The following is a 16,228-nucleotide window of genomic DNA, read 5'->3' on the forward strand; positions in this document are numbered from 1 at the left end:
TAGGCATTAATACTTTGTTCTCTGGGAGTTTCCACTTGACTCTATACTCCCAAGTTATTTAAGAAACACCATTTGCAATTCAGTCTTTTGCTACAAAGACTCTAGTTATGATTGTCATAGTGGTTTATTCTAGATTACCCAGACAAGCCCTATTTTCCTAAGTGGAGGGTGATCACTTCCTTCTTCGTTTGAGGAGAATATACTTAATTTTCTAAATCTGAAAAATAGGCTTTACCATCAGTGGCTTTTGTGTGTTCTCTGACAAGACTTTTCTTCCAACTTCATGAACAGAAGCTACTATGGACATAAGGGCATGAAATGGGACCTTTCTGAACTGCATCACAAAGCAAAATACATGCAAATCAGGAAGCTTGAGTAAAATGGAGATGGTAGCCAGAGTTTATACAGAGTCAGGTGAAAATAACTAGAAGAGAAAGCATGTGAGAACTCTGGCAATCTCTTTAAACAGAGTAGAACAAGGCATTTTCTAAGGCATTATCAATATTTTACACAATGAAACAACCTTAGGCAGAGGGATTTTATTTTTTTAAATCTCAAGACACACTCTGAGTTTAATGCTCTCCTTTTTAATAGTAGCTTTCCTTAGTAGCATTGTTAACAAGATTTCTTTTGCTGCATTTCTGAAAGAGTGCTTTTTTTTTTAAAGAGTGGAACATGATGTTTCAAAAGATAATTTAATGGACTCAAAATTGAAGAATTCTGGGAAAGTAGACTTCAAGAAAAATAGTTCTCCTTATCATAGAAAGAAATCAACTCTCCCGTTAGAGCTTGGTCATACTGCTAGTTATAGAGATGTTCCAAGTCATAACTTTTTTTTTTCACTTGATGCCATTTTTAATATGCTACTTCTTGGACGATCTCATCAGTGCTCTGTGAATTAGTAAACACATAAAAAACAAACACACAAAACCCCCAAGTTTATTCCTTAGGTTTTCCTCCCTTCTTAGCTCAAAATTTATACACACAGGTTATAAAAAGCCAGGTGAGGGTATTTCTATTGCAGATATATATTTTAGAGTCATATTTGAAACTTATTTCTTCTTATCCACCCAACCAAAAAGATCAGCAAATCCTGTCAATTTCAGTAGCTAACCATCTATAATCCGCTTTAAATCCACTCACTTTTCTAACTTAACTGGCCACACTGTCTAACCCAGGATGATTTTAAGCTTTTGTGTGCATTCAAATCTTCTGGTGGGCCCCTGAAAGAACACACTGCAGGGTTGGGAGTCCCCTCTGGATTTCATTCAGTAAGTATGGGTAGGGGTCTAATAATCTGCATTTCCTCTAAATTCCAGGTGCTACTACTACAGGTCTGAGTAGCATTAAGTTTTGCAGAATGAAATATTCACCACACGACTTCCACCTCAGAACACTTTGGCTGCCTGGAGTGAACTGATGGGAGCCTCACTGTGGCCTGCAAAGCCCTGACTCCTCTCTACGTTCCAGCTCCCACTAGACACTCGGAGAACTGTCTGTTCTCCACCAACACTGACTTCTTTTCTCAAACGAGGCCTCTCCCTCAGGACCTTAGCATTAGTGGTTCTCTTTGCCTAAAATGGTTCTGTTCTTTTCTCCATGGAGTAAATTTCTACTCATCCTTCCACACTCAACTCAAACATCACTTGCTTGATGAAATTTTCCCTGTACCCCTGATTTGTATGGATACACCTGTTATTTCCTCCACAGCAACCTATAATTTGCCTGCCAGCTCTCTAATGAGCCCACAAGATTATCTGATGAGTGTTTCTCAGTAGACTATGCAGTAAGGGGGAGCAAGGACCAGGACTGGCTCACCTTTCTCTTGCACTCTCCCATGTGCAAGGCAGACATGGCAGGTGCTCAGAAATGTGTTTTCACTGAATGATGGAGTTTATCTCAAATAAAGAACAACTTTAAAATATTAAAGCCATTGATTGTAGCCCTTCATAGTGGTGCAAGGGGTTAAAGTGGAGCACAGTGAAGCTATCTGCAGCCACTGCAGCATGAGTTTGATCCCCAGACAAGGAGGTGACCCATATGATGCAGGAGATCTCTCCTGTCTCCCCACTGCTCCCCTCAGCAGTGGATTTCAGTCAACCTGCCTGTTTTGCTCCCCACTCTGTATCTGGTGAATCCTCTCACCCGGCCCCCCGCCGCCCCTCGCACCTCTGACCTGTATCCCAGTTCTTATATATATGTAAATAAATGGATCTTTAAAAAAAATAATGCCATCGATTATGAGGATGACAACATTTATTGAGTGCCCATGTGCTAGGCACTGTGTGAAGTGCTTTATAAGCAATATCTCATTTACAACAAAAAAGACGATTTTATGACATTTATTGCCATCTTACAGGTGAGGAAACAAGCTCAAGAAGTTGAGTAAATGGACCCAAATCACCTAGTTCATAAGATTCTTTGGTTTTGATGGGAGTTATTTTGCCGACTAGATACAAACCTACACTCTAGGGGTCATTGCAGCTACATTTGAATTTTTCTTTATCTTTTCTGTCACTTTATCAGATCTTTTTAGCTATTTTAAGTGAGAAATATTATGTTTGCCTTTCATGCATAAGAGTAGGTGTTGAGGGATAAAATGATTTGCTTAAGGTCATATACAGGGTGTGACTATAAGGTCACACACAGGGTGTGAAACTCAAGTCTTCACACACTAAATGCATGACTTTTCCCATTCAAGTGCATTGGAATGGTTAAATAAAAATAAATAAAATAGCACTTCTACAATAAGGTGATTTTTTACTACATTTATGGTCTCAGATATGCATCAGGAAATGGGATTCATATGAACATTCTGCTGTGTGGTGAAAGGTCAACAAGTGGACTACTTCTTAGTGAACTCTTACTGCTTTGAAAGATACTCACATGCCCCACATTCTGGGCATAGTAAAAATACTTCTTTTCAAATTCTGAATGGTCTCATTGTCTCCAGCACCAAGCATACGGATTCCTGACTTGCATGCCAGTTGCTGGCTTCACTGCATTCTCTTGTGGCTGCCTCTCCAGCTGCTTTCCCCCTTGCCATTTCTTGCCTGCATGCTCTGGGGAGGCATTCACTTCTTCTGGCTGCCTTCCTTGTTTACCTCTTTTGCTCCTGCATTGGCCCCACCTCCTGGAGGCAGCTGGTGTAGAAAGGCCTAAGAGCAAAGGGATATGAGTGAACAATCCTCCAGACCCCAATCCCACATTCCAGAATGCCTGGAGACAACGTGGCTGCTTCCCACAAAACAGATGTTGCTAGATCAACCCAGCATAAAATGCCACAATGCCACTCCTTCTGTAGAGTAGAGAGAAGAAAGGGGTTCTCAAAATTGAAAAGAATTACATACTAGCATGGATTCTAAGACTTAAAACAGAAAGGAAAGAGGAAGTTAGGAACAGAGACCTAGCAAAACTTGGAGGGGGCAGAGACCCAAAAGGTGAAACAGAACCAGGCAAGTCTGTCTGTCTCAGCAGACTACCTGTTGAGACAGACAGACTTATACACCATCTCAAGGCTACTACAGGAAGAGCACCAGGCTTCAGCTGAAACACCAGGCAAACATTTTTATTTAGTCAGCAAAATTTATTAAGAATTTTTTAACTGGGCCCTCCCTGGTGGTGCAGCGGGTTAAAGCACAGCATTAAGAAGCTAAAGCCATTTCAGCATGAGTTCGATCCCCGCCCCAGAGGTGACCCACCTGGCACAGCAGACCTCTCCTGACCCACCCGCTGCTTCCCTCAGCAGTGTACTTTCATGATCTGCCTGTTCTGCTCCCCACTCTGTCTCTGGCAAATCCTCTGCACCTCTGGCCTGTACCCCATTTCTGTATGCACAAATGAATCGACCTTTTAAATAATAATAATAAAGAATTTCTTAGCTAAGGATTGTTCTAGGCACTGTAGATTTGAAGATTAGATTAATATGGCACCAGAAAGAAATTCTGCCCTCACCCTGAACAACCTCATGGAGGAGACAAGTCTACACATGAAGCAATGGCACAGTTTTCTTAGTCCAGGCTGACACAGCCAAGGGTCATGGAACTGGGTGGTTTAGAAAGAACAGATGCTTACTAAATATAGCTCTGGAGGCTGGAACTCCAAGATCAGGGTGCCGGCATGGCCGGATTCTGGGAAGAGCCCTTTCCAGGTTGCAAATCACTGACTTTTCATTATACCCTCATGTGGTGGGAAGGGAGCAAGCTAGCTCCCTTCTCTCTCACAGGGCACTGACCTGGGCGCCCCATCCTTATTACTTAATTGCTTCCCAAAGCCTCACCTCCAAATACTGCTAAATTAAGATGAGGTCTCAATAGATAAGTGGCTTTCATAAATGTAAGCACGATGTGTAAAGAAGGCCACGGCTGGTGAGGCTCTCCCAGGTAAGAGAAGCTTGAATTGCGTCTTTGATGATTTGATTAGCTTAACGTGAGATGGGGGTGGCACGTACCATTTCTCACAGGGAGACATCAAATAAAAAAGCACAAGGCAAGTTAGAACCAAACAAAACTATGAAACGCAGGCTAAAGGTGGATGTGGCATGATGAGGAATGAAGGGAGAAGGGAGGGAGGAAAAGGCTATGTTCGAAGAGAGACCAAAGACTGGATGTAGCTCATAAGTGGCTTCTGTTGCCAAACTGAAGAATTTATGTTCTTCCTGGAAGACAATGAGGAACCACTGAAAGCTTCATCCTAGGTGAGAAGCATTATTATATTTGTAATATAGGAACATGGCTTTGGAGACAGTGAGGAGAAGGAGTTTAGGGAGCACACCTGGAGATTGCAGGACCAATTAAAAGCATTTACTGCAACTCAGATTCCAAATCACGATGGTTGAACTAAGGGCAAGAATTTTTTTTTTCTCTCAGAGAAAAAGGACCCAGGTGAGTGTCCCAAAGATGGGCGTTTCTGGTTCCAGTTACTGTGTACACTTGATGGGTGTCATGGGTTCCTGGCAGGTCATAAAGCACCACTTTATTTTTATATAACTACAGCCAGTCAGTGTTATATAATTATTCATGTGGAACATAAACTTGAAGGGTTTTTATGGATGATGTAATTTCTTGTGTTCACTTCACAATTCTCATGCAACAAAGACCTTCACAGCTGAGACATCCAAAAAAAATTTTTTTTAAGATTTATTTATGCATAAAAAACTGGGGTACAGGCAGAGGTGCAGGGGCGGTGAGAGTATTCACCAGAGGCAGAGTGGGGAGCAGAACAGATTGACAAAGTACACTGCTGAGGGGAGCAGTGGGCGGGTCAGGAGAGCCTGCTGCACCATATGGATCACCTCCGGGGCTGGGAATCAAACTCGTTTGGTAGTAGCTGTGGCTGCTTGCAGTGCTGTGCTTTATTTAACCTGCTGCATCACCAGGAGGGCCAACATCCCAAAATATTAATTGAATCTCCTCATAGATGTCCGTGGTTTTCTAATAAGATGAGCGGAAACTCAAAATCAGCTCCCAGGCCAGAGTTGTTACCTAAGGCCAGAAACAGAATTGAGGGATCTAATTGTGAGGTACTGAGGGTTTGGCACTCTGGAATATGGACAAAGGCAGACTCTTCATGTCAGGGAAGGAAGAAATATTTGTTAATTGGCTATCATGTACTAGAGCAAGGTCATGGGCAGGGAAGCTGTGTAGGCACCCAGCCTCATACTCAGAAGGACCCCAGACTTTTGTTTAATGTTCTGCTATGGGTGTTTTGAAATTTCTAGTCATTTTTTTTTTCAACAAAGGAGTTGCATTTTCACTGAACATGAGCCCTCCAAATTATACAGTTTGTCCTGATAACATCCACTGAACAATGGTTACCTCATCACACCTAGAGGCTGGCATTGTTACTTCAGAATCAGAGATCAAGCTGAGGCCCAGACAAGCAAAGTCATTTAACTAGAGCATATATTTTGTGAATGGTAGAGAGTCAATATTCTACCCCAGGTTTTCCCAACTATTGTTCTTATAACTGTTACTTAGAGCCAGACCCTAATTTGGGCACAGCGAATGTACTGGGAAGACCTTTACCAAGTCTCCACACCCCAAGTTCAATATCATTTCACCCCACCTGAGAAAGAGTGAACTTTAGAAAAATAAGCTTCCCTTGTTTCAAAGGGTATTTGGAACCAATGCTATTCAAACAGTGTTTGGGGTTACATTCGCTGTGGCCCATAAAGTTGGGATAATAAATAATAAATAGCTACTAGAACAAAAGGGAATAATTTAATTTTCTTGAGAGCTTGCCAGTTAATCACCGAGGGACATGTAGCGAGACATGTAGGTGGACTGAGAAGTCCACCTTGCTCTCACAGACCAGGGGCTGGTGAGGGAGAGCTGTGTGCTTCATAGGTAGGAAGTTCATGCTTGCTAAGTGCTTGGCGTGAGTTAGTGTTTGCATACACAGGAATTAAGAGGGTCCAGAACTTGGATTCTGGCCTTTCCACTTAACTTCTCTGTGCAATGGTTTCTTCAACCATAGTGGGTAGTAATCAGATGTGCCTCAAAGGGTTGATGAGAGAATGCAATGAAGTATTGGCTCAGAGATTGGCCCACAGTGAATGCCAGCTGTTACTATTCTATGAGATTGTCAGTGTTAAGTCAGGAAGGCTGACTTTGAAGAAGGGAAGGCATGCAGGCCTCTCGCTAGGCATCATGGGGATTGCTAGCTCACTCTCAGTGGGACAGCAGAGCTCAGCTGCCCTGATGAAGGCATTCAGCTGAACCTCCATCTCTATCTCCCTTTGTTCTGATCCTCCTGGCTGGAAGGCAAGGGTGAGCACTGAGCACTTCAATAAATGGACTGACTTAAAACTCCTGCTTGTGGATTAAACAATACAACCTTAACTGTGGCACAGAAAAAGGCCGGCTTTCTCTTAAGTAACTTGTTCAGATATAGGAGTAGACAAGGAAACCTGCCTATTTCGACAAGTACAAAGCTTGAATCCACGAAAGCGCAGAGAGAAAGCACGTCAGGCTCACATGGACTGCAAGTGCCACCTTTAATGCTCCTTCTGAGTCCTCTCCCTGACTGCTGCCATCATACTGAGTGTGCTTGCTGTATTTGCATTTCTAAACTTCACCCCTTAAATGCAAAAGGCAGAGGAGAGAAACAGGAAATACTAATCTTCTATCAGGACTCAAAATATGGTGGAGCATCATCATCAAATCATCAAAGCACCACAAAATGCTTTCCATTTCAGAGGGCACAGTCTCATGCAAGGTCGAGGGGAAGGAAACAGAGTAGCAAAGATAATCTGACCCACAGTTCCCTAATCTATTTTGTTGCAGGAAGCCCAGTCCCTTTGGTGGCCTGTCACACATTATGAAACTGCAAATTTTACAAGCATCAGAATTAAATGTACTCATGCTATACTCATGCACATGCACACATACACACATATGCACACAAACACACACATACACACTCAGCACAGGTTATTTATTTCGACACATCCAGATACGAAGTTTCTAAAACATGCACTTTTGGGGCACTTCTAACATTGAGATTGGGGTCCAGGCACCTTTCTCATGAGCCTGAATGGATTTATGGCTGCTTCAATCACAATACCAATATAATAGAGCAGCAGCTGAGAGAGGTGATTTCATAAATCCCACAAAAGGTCTGGCAGCTTCTACCTGGTTGATCAACCAAGAGATTACCTGGGGGTTTCTAAGCTAAAGAGGCCATCGGTAGAACTTCAGTCTACTATCCCAACAGCTCCCAGACTTTGAGATGCCAAGCAAGTGAGAGAAGTCATCCTAGAGCTTACCGACTTAACACTTAACAACCAGCCTCTAAGTGCACAGAGAAGACTCGTCCCCAGCCTGGACTCCTGACCCAGCCTGAATGCCTGGAAAATACAATAGTTGCTATTTTCAGCCACTAAGTTCACACAATAGCTGGCATACTAGATCAGCTGTTTTGTACTGCCTTGACTTCACAAGCCTGTGAGTAAGATATTGTGTTAATCCACCCCACAGAGAGAAGCTTCCAAGGTCTTCCCGACAACACTAACTTTGCAGAACACTGACAGTCGATTAAGATCTTCACAAGTATTTCTAAAACCTAGAGGATATCTAGTCCTCTTGACCTCCAAGAACATGAACTCTAAGTTCCGCATCATCCTCTCGGTTGCTCTCACCATCCCATGCAAAGGCTACACTCATTATGGTTCACTCTCAATTGCTTGAGATCTTTTGGAAAAAGTTTGTACTTGTAATTGCTTTTCTCTTGGCCTAGTTTCTGGTCTGAGTCCATAGCAGAGTTAAATGGAGAAAAAAATCTTTTTATTTTGCTCAGAATTATCTTTCCTTCCTCTCCAGATCTCACTCAACTTTAGGATTAGGTTTCTTTTAATGACTATAATCTTAAACTTGGTTTTGTTCATTCTTGTTGAAATATTCTGGCCAGCTAGTTTGTCTCAATGTTCTGAAATTTCGGTCCTACATTAAATCATTTTCTATACAATGCTACAAGTTCAGTTCATAGAGAACATGGATGTTATATATACTGCACACTTAAAATATTAATTTTGAGAATAATCTAACATTCTAGAACCTGAAGGCATTTTTCCTGTGTTGCCTTCCAATCCTAAAATACCTGGAGGGCATACTCAAATATTCCAGAAATCTTCTGCAGAGTCACTGTATAACTGAGTGCAGTAGAACTAAGAATTTATTACATAAAAATTTAGTGTTAGAAGGAAAGAAATGTTTCTCGCTATAAGTATCTGTCATAAGCAACTCATTGTAAAAAAAAAAAAAAGAGGAAGGTCACAAAGAAATCGGTTCCCTTTTGGCTTTTATCATGAACTGAACTCATAAGATCAAGTGTGCACCCACTTATTTCAGGCAGTTGATATGAACACTGGAGAAAAGACAGGCCCAATAATTGGTGTGCATATTCCCAATAGTATGCAGGTTAGGTTCAGTGCCATACATAAATAGCTTACATTTTAATAACTGTGTAAAACTATTAATGTGTACTGAGAAGATAGGCAGCTATCAAGTCACCATTAGACATTCAGAGGAAAATTGGTCTTCCCATTTCTCTCCCTCATCTCTTCTTGTCTTCCTTCATCTCTCCTCTTATTTCATCATCCCACCCCAAAAGAAGCCTACTCAGTTTTAACTCTCCCTAGTCTCCCACACCACTGCTTATTTATTGAACAATTTAGTTTTCAGCTTCTGATTTGCATCTGAATAGACATCTAGCAGCCCCATCCACAAAGGATCCCCCATAGGAGACATTCTTCTTGGGAAAAAGAGCAGTAAACTAAATAGTTTTGATTGTCACAAATGTGTATTTTCAAGTCTATGTCACAGGAAATTGGAAAATCTACTTACCTGTAAAATGAAAGAAGACTAAAAGATTCAAAAGTGCCATTTCTAGGCATTTTACTATAATACTGTAAAAATTAAATAATGAAATGTGAAGTGTATCAGACGGCAAAGAAAATGAACAAAAGAGAATTGTTGAGGATATGACAAGGTGAGGGCTATCTCCTAGAAATGTGTAGACCTATGTTCAGATCATCTTTCTGCACTGTTACCTCCATTGTACACGGGAGAAGATTCATATTTACCTTGAAGATCTAATGTGAAAATTAAATAAAATAACAGAGGTCCTGACCATCTGAGTATAAAACGGTAACTTACAAACATTAAGCAAGAGTTCAGAAGGGTCATGGAAATAAGTACCGAATCTTGAAGACGACATAGGAATTAGTGAGCTTGTAAATATGAGAATTAGCCACAACACTATATGAATCAAGATTCCCTTTATAACAAATACTTGTATTTCTCCCTTTATTTTGAACTGAAAAATCATCATAATAAAAGTTGCCTATCTTTATTTCTAGAAAATGATAGCCTATATGAATTACAGTGATATAATTGGAAGTCATCTCTGATGGATTAATGTGCATTTCAGCTTGCAAGTCAGGTAGGACTGATTTCACAGAAGAAATAATGAAGCAGTTGAAGAACTGAGCTAGTGTGCAGAATCATGGGGAAGCAGCAGCTCCCAGTATACAGCACAGGCAGACAAGATTTTCTGGTGGATTTTTGAATGAGATGAAGTTCAATCTTCTCTCACTGCACTTTAGCATGACTGGAAATTAAATGGGAATTTAAAACCTTCCCCAAACATTATGTGTTTAGTTCTAAGTTAAGGTAATTAGAAACCAACGTTTTACTTCCTGGAAAACCTGGTGGGGTATTAATAAGTCATGCTGTGTATAACGCCATATTGTTAACCACTGGTACTGTGCTCTGTAGCAGAGTCCTACAACTCCTTGATCTTATATAACTGTAACTTCACACCCGGTGAACAACTCCCCATTTCTCCATCCCCTCCCTACCTAGCAACCTACCATTCTAATCTCTGCTTCTGTGGGTCTGACTATTTCAGCTACCTCCTTTAAGTGGTTTCATTCCATCTTTGTTGTCCTGTGGCTGGATTATTTCCCAGAGCACAAATCTCATACTAAGAGTTCTTATCACAAAACAAATCTTGTGTTAAGAGTTCTTGCCACCAGCAAACAAACATCCAACAAAAGAACAAAGGGATATTTTTGGAGATGATGACAAGACAGTATCTTGATTATGGTATGATGGGTGTATATATATGTCTAAACTCATTGATTCATGTATGTGTGTGTGCACATAGACATATACATACATATATAATATCTCATATGTACAACGGCAATTTTGTTTTTATATATAAAGTAGATCTCAATACAGCTTGAAAAAGAAGAAAAATCATTAACAGCCACTGGACAATTCTTCAGCTGCAAGTCATTCCATGCATTACAGTGTATTTAGCATTCCTGACTTCTGCCCATTAAATGGCAAAAGCACTCCAACCCCTCAATAAAATACTCCCCAAATTTACAAAATGCCCTGGGAGACTGTATCATTCCCATTACCACAGAGATTAATCATTTAAGAGTAAACATCTTAGAGTCAAAGTAAGAGGAGGTTTATGTATCCTGGTTTCTTTATTACTAGTTTATAATACTAAGCAAATGAATTAAATTCTAATCTACTTAATATGAATATAATAAGGTACTACAAGTTGAACTTTATCCCATCCCCAAAGAGTCCAAAATCCTCATACTTCATTTACAGATAGTCTTTATAAGGTAATTAAGCTAAAATGAGAGTAGGCACTGATCCAAGATAACCAATACCCCTATAAAAGGAGGAATTTGGAAAAGCAAACTCATGAAGGGAAAGTTATAATGAGAAAATAAAGGCAGAGGTCAGGGTGATGCTTCTCAGGAATAGTGAAGATAGTCAGCAAACTGCTGGAAGTCAGGAGATACTTGAAATAAATTCTTCTTCGTAGTTCTGAGAAGAAACGAACCCATGGACCCCTTTATCTTAAACTTCTAGCCTCCGGAACAGTAAGACACTAAATTGCTGTTGTTTAAGTCAGTCAGCTTGTTGTTATAATAGTTCTAGCAAACTAATACATTACAATAGAACTTTTGCAAAATTAACTGTCATTTTATTTTCTTCTTAAACTTTTGTTCTTTTAACAGTTCTTTCTTCTGTATCCATTTAACATGAGAAGTAGCTGGAAAGGTAAGTTTCCTAAGAGCACATATGCTAAGACAACATATGCAGTTGGAGCTCATGGAACATTCGTGATGGTCTTTTATCTCTCTAACATTAAAATTTAGCCAAGAAACTAGAGACTGGCAGAAGGAAAATGTGACATGACATTCCAGGTTGTTCTGCTCAGCTTGAGGGATTCTGAAGACTATGGGAGGCCAGAGATAATCTCCTCACTATGAAATTCACAGCTTCAAAACAGGAAGAAGCTGTGTTGGATAGTTTTTTTAGAAACACTAAAAGCAAAAGGACCTTTTCCCCCCTGTTTGGAACTATCTTTGTGAAGGTGAGTATCTACTTTTGAGGAAATTTGATATATAAAAATTGTTATATTTTATTTTCTCAGAGCCAAAGATTTCTTTGCTTTTCTGTATAAAAAAAATGGGTTTGTTCCATTATCCTACCAAAGATGCAGAGGGTAGAAAATAAATCAGTGAAAACCATGATTAGTAGTATGATTAAAAGGAATTATTGAATAACCAAAAGAATTAATCTCTAAGAAAGATTATTTAGTAATGGCAGCTAGAATCTTAGGTCCATAAATGGAAAAATTTTCCAATATTCTACAAGTCAATGAAAATGTACCTTATTTAAATATGACATGACAATAGAAAAAAGTGACTGAGAAGGTAAGAGACAACTTATCAGAATAACATAGTTATAAAAATGAGATGACTCAAAATATTCCATATATTTTCCAATATTTATATACCCCAATATTTCAAAACTAATAAAAAGTAACGTAAAAGAGGTTACAAACTTGGAAAACTGAAAGGATACACTGATTTAGAAAGACTCAGAAAAGCTCTCCCTGGTGGTGCAATGGGTTAGGATGCAGCATTACAAGCAGGTGGCAGCCACTTCAGTGCAAGTTCAATCCCCAGCCCCAGAGGTTACCCACACGGTGCAGTAGACCTCTCCTATCTCACCGGCTGCTCCCCTCAGCAGTATACTTTGTTGCTCTGCCTGTTCTGCTCCCCACTCTGTCTCTGGAGAATCCTCTCATTGCCCCTGAACCTCTGGCCTGTATCCCGGTTCTATATAAGTAAATAAATAATAAATATTTTCTTTTAAAAAGAAAGACTCAGAAAAAAAATGTGACCGGTTATGGGATGACTTGTATCCCCTCAAAATTCATATATTGAAGTCTTCATTCCTGTCATCTCAAAATGTTACTGTTTTTAGGAGATCATTAATGTAAAATTAAGCCATAAGGTTGAGCCCTAATCTCTTATGATTGGTGTCTTAATAACAACTGTTGTTTAGGCAAATATCCACAGAAGAAAAACCACACAAAGACATAGGGAGAAAAAGAATGCCATGCACAGGCCAAGAATAGAGGTCTCAAAAGAAACCAATCTAGCTAACACCTTGATTGGACTTCCAATCTCCAGATTGTGAGAACATAAATTCCTGCTGTTTAAGTAGTACTGGGTATTATGACATCCAACAACCAATATACTAGATAAAAACTGTACTCAAGAGAAAAATAACAATGAAAGATAAAGATCTGGAGACTTAAAGATAAGACACGTGTGAGGTATGAAACTAGACCTATAAAATAGTGTTGTAAACCAACATTATTTATATAAATTTAACAAGTTTTTAAATAAAATGCACCCCCCCAAGAAAAAAAATTTGAGTGGCTACCAATAAAGGAAAGAAATGGAAATAGATTGAACAAGGTGAAAAATAAGAAAAGGAAAAAATAAATGAAATTCTAGAAAAGAAAGCAACTGAATATTCAGGACAGGCAAAAAAGATCCAACATTCAAGTAACAGGTGATCATAAAGAAGAAAACCAAAATAATATAACAAAACAATGATAATGATAGTAATATAACATAACAATGATGATGATTAAAATTTAAGAAAAATTACCTACATAAAAAAGACACCTAAATACTGCAGGGCATTTTATGTATAGAAGAAATTATTTGAAGTATTTATAGCAGTTATCCGTACTCTGTGGTCTAAAAGATATCCACCTTCTATTTTTGTAAATAAAGATTTATTGGAAGACAGTCACTCCAGTTATTTAAGTATTTTCTATATTTGCTTTTACACTACAATGACAAAGATAAGTACTTAAAGATTTATACATGGGACATGTATAATATCTATGATCTTGCCCTTTACAGCAATAGTTTGCTGACCCTTGACCCATGCCAAAATATATTTCAGCAGAACAAGTGGATTAAAATAAAATCAAATCACTGAACTTCTATGAGAAACACACTCCAGCAACACATTATGACTATTTAAATGAAGAAAATATGAATGAAGATTTAATGTTTAGCCAAATTGATCTTATTTGCAATTATAAAGGACCACCATCATACTGTTGTGAATTTGTAAGTTTTCAGGGAAAACAGCTCCCATGAGTTCTTCCTGCGATGGCTCAGAGAACAAGCTTCAGGTAGCAAAGACATGATTCAGGTAGAATAAGACCATATGGTGAAGATTAAATATATTTACTTGAGCAGGAAGGAGAAATGGTGGAGGAAGAGGGAAAGTATGTCATTGACATTTACTCTGACAACAGAAAAATAATTATGCAAGAGGTGAGAGAGGTACAAAGGGAGACAACAAGGAAGAATGAACAAAGGATTAAAAGGCGCTAAAAGAACTTTAAATTAGTTGGGAGAGAAGGCGAAGAGGGAGAAGTCACTACTATAAAACTACTTACAATAGGACATGATGGCAAACTAAGCAGTAAACCTCACACATAAAAGTGTTTAGAAAAATACACAAAACATTCCACAGGGAACATAAATGCTCATGAATACGGGGTCGGTTGAATAGACTCTGACAGATCATGTGATGTAATACTATGCAGCTGTATAAAAGAATGAGCGGTCTCCAGTCGAGTTCTGCAAGGACACAAAGCTGAAGAGAACACGTGGTTCTCCAGCATGCTGAAGAGTGTGCCAAGGATGCTGGGTGTATGGAAAGGAGGAACCACAAAGATGTATGTATCATTTACATTTAAAAAAAAAAGAAGAAGAAGAAAGAAAGATGAAGGATTACATAGGAAGACAAAAACATGAGATTTGTTAGCTCCTGAACATAAAATTGCAAATTATTACTATCTCTAGTTTTCCTATTTATTTTTATCTCTGAAACTATTGCATTCTTACTTATTATTTAATTTTAATTTCTTAGTGCCTTTATTGATGTCCTCCCAAAGGGGTCCAAAGCTACAGATGTCATAATCAAGTTTGGGTTCAGGAAATTTCATCTGATGTTGGCTCCACCTCCTGCTCTGTATTTCTGCTTATCTGGCTCCCTCCCAAGTCTGCATCCTCTGTGCTTCCCACCGAGGCTCTTCTCAGTGATGCCATATTTGGACATTTTGAGAAGGCTTAAAATAGCATACACTCAAATGGATTTGGAGTGACCTGCCTAAGGAGCCTCTATTAAGAAAGACAAGAGGATATTTCAGACAAAGGATGTCCCGTTCCTCTTTGTCCCAGCAATTGGGTATTTTATCACTCCCTCCCAGTCTGCATTCTCAGTGACAGCCTCCATTTTCTTTTATCTCAGGTTCTCTTTCAATGATTAAACCTAATTTGATAGTGCTGAAATCCTTTTATTTCATCCTATTTACTACATTGGCCTGTATCTGTTTACTCTGGGAATTACCAATGGTCTAATCTGAGGACCAAAGAATTGGGACATCTTCTCCCTCCTAGCAGGGTGCTCTATTTCCTGACTAGTTTGAACCTCAAATCTGCATGATCAAGGAATATTTACAAGGATAAATAACTTATAGAGGCAGACAACATCCCTGTGTTCAGATACTTATTACTCTTCCTGACAATGACCCCATGACTGAGAGGTTGGGATGTAGCTAATAATCTACAAGGTACAGGACAGCTTCCCACAACATTGAATTACTCATCTGAGATGTCAGTAGTGCTAGTGCCAATGTTGAGAAACTCTGAGTACAACCTAATGTATCGTAACAAAATGACCCTGAAATAGAGTGAATCAAACAAGACAGATAGATATGTGTGTGTCTTTTCTGGCCAGAGGAAGGTGGGTCTGTAATAACACCAGGTTCCTTCCATACTGTTGCTCTGAGTTCCTCTACAGCTACAGCATTATCCTGATCAAATGATTCAAGTTGACTTCCAGCTTTGCCTTCACGTTGTGACACAGATGTCTTATTTCGCTAGGAGTGCCGTAACAAGAGACATAGGCCAGGGCCTTAAAAAGCAGAGATGTCTTTTCTTACAGCTCTGGAGGCTGGAATTCTGAGATTAAGGCACGACGGGTTGGTTTCTCTATTTGACTGGCAGGTGGCTGCCTTCTCATTGTGTTTTCACATGACCTGTGTGTGTGTGTGCCCAGGGTCTGTTAGCATTCTTATAAGGGCGCTCATTCTACTAGATAAAGGCCCGATTTGTACAACCTCACTTAGCCTTAGTGAACTCTTAAAATATCTTATTTCCAAATAGAGTCCAATTGGGGTTAGGGTTTTTATCTATGAGTTGTGACGGGGCACCAATCCGTTCATGAGAGAAAGAGAAGACAAATTAAAGGGAAAACATTGGAAGTTTTAGAGCACTTATCTAGGTTGTATAAACCATTCTCTCTTAGTC

At 39.4% G+C, this 16,228-nt stretch overlaps 1 protein-coding gene across 1 annotated transcript in view; it reads right to left on the reverse strand.

Annotated features, from left to right (window-relative positions):
* The window catches only part of KCNH8 (potassium channel, voltage gated eag related subfamily H, member 8), a 246,613-nt gene that overhangs the window by 149,124 nt on the left and 81,261 nt on the right, over nucleotides 1-16,228 (reverse strand). The gene's annotated exons all lie outside the window — the stretch shown is intronic.

This window comes from Condylura cristata, unplaced genomic scaffold, assembly GCF_000260355.1.
Source record: "Condylura cristata isolate star-nosed mole 26May11 unplaced genomic scaffold, ConCri1.0 scaffold00033, whole genome shotgun sequence".
NCBI classification, from domain to species: Eukaryota; Metazoa; Chordata; class Mammalia; order Eulipotyphla; family Talpidae; genus Condylura; species Condylura cristata.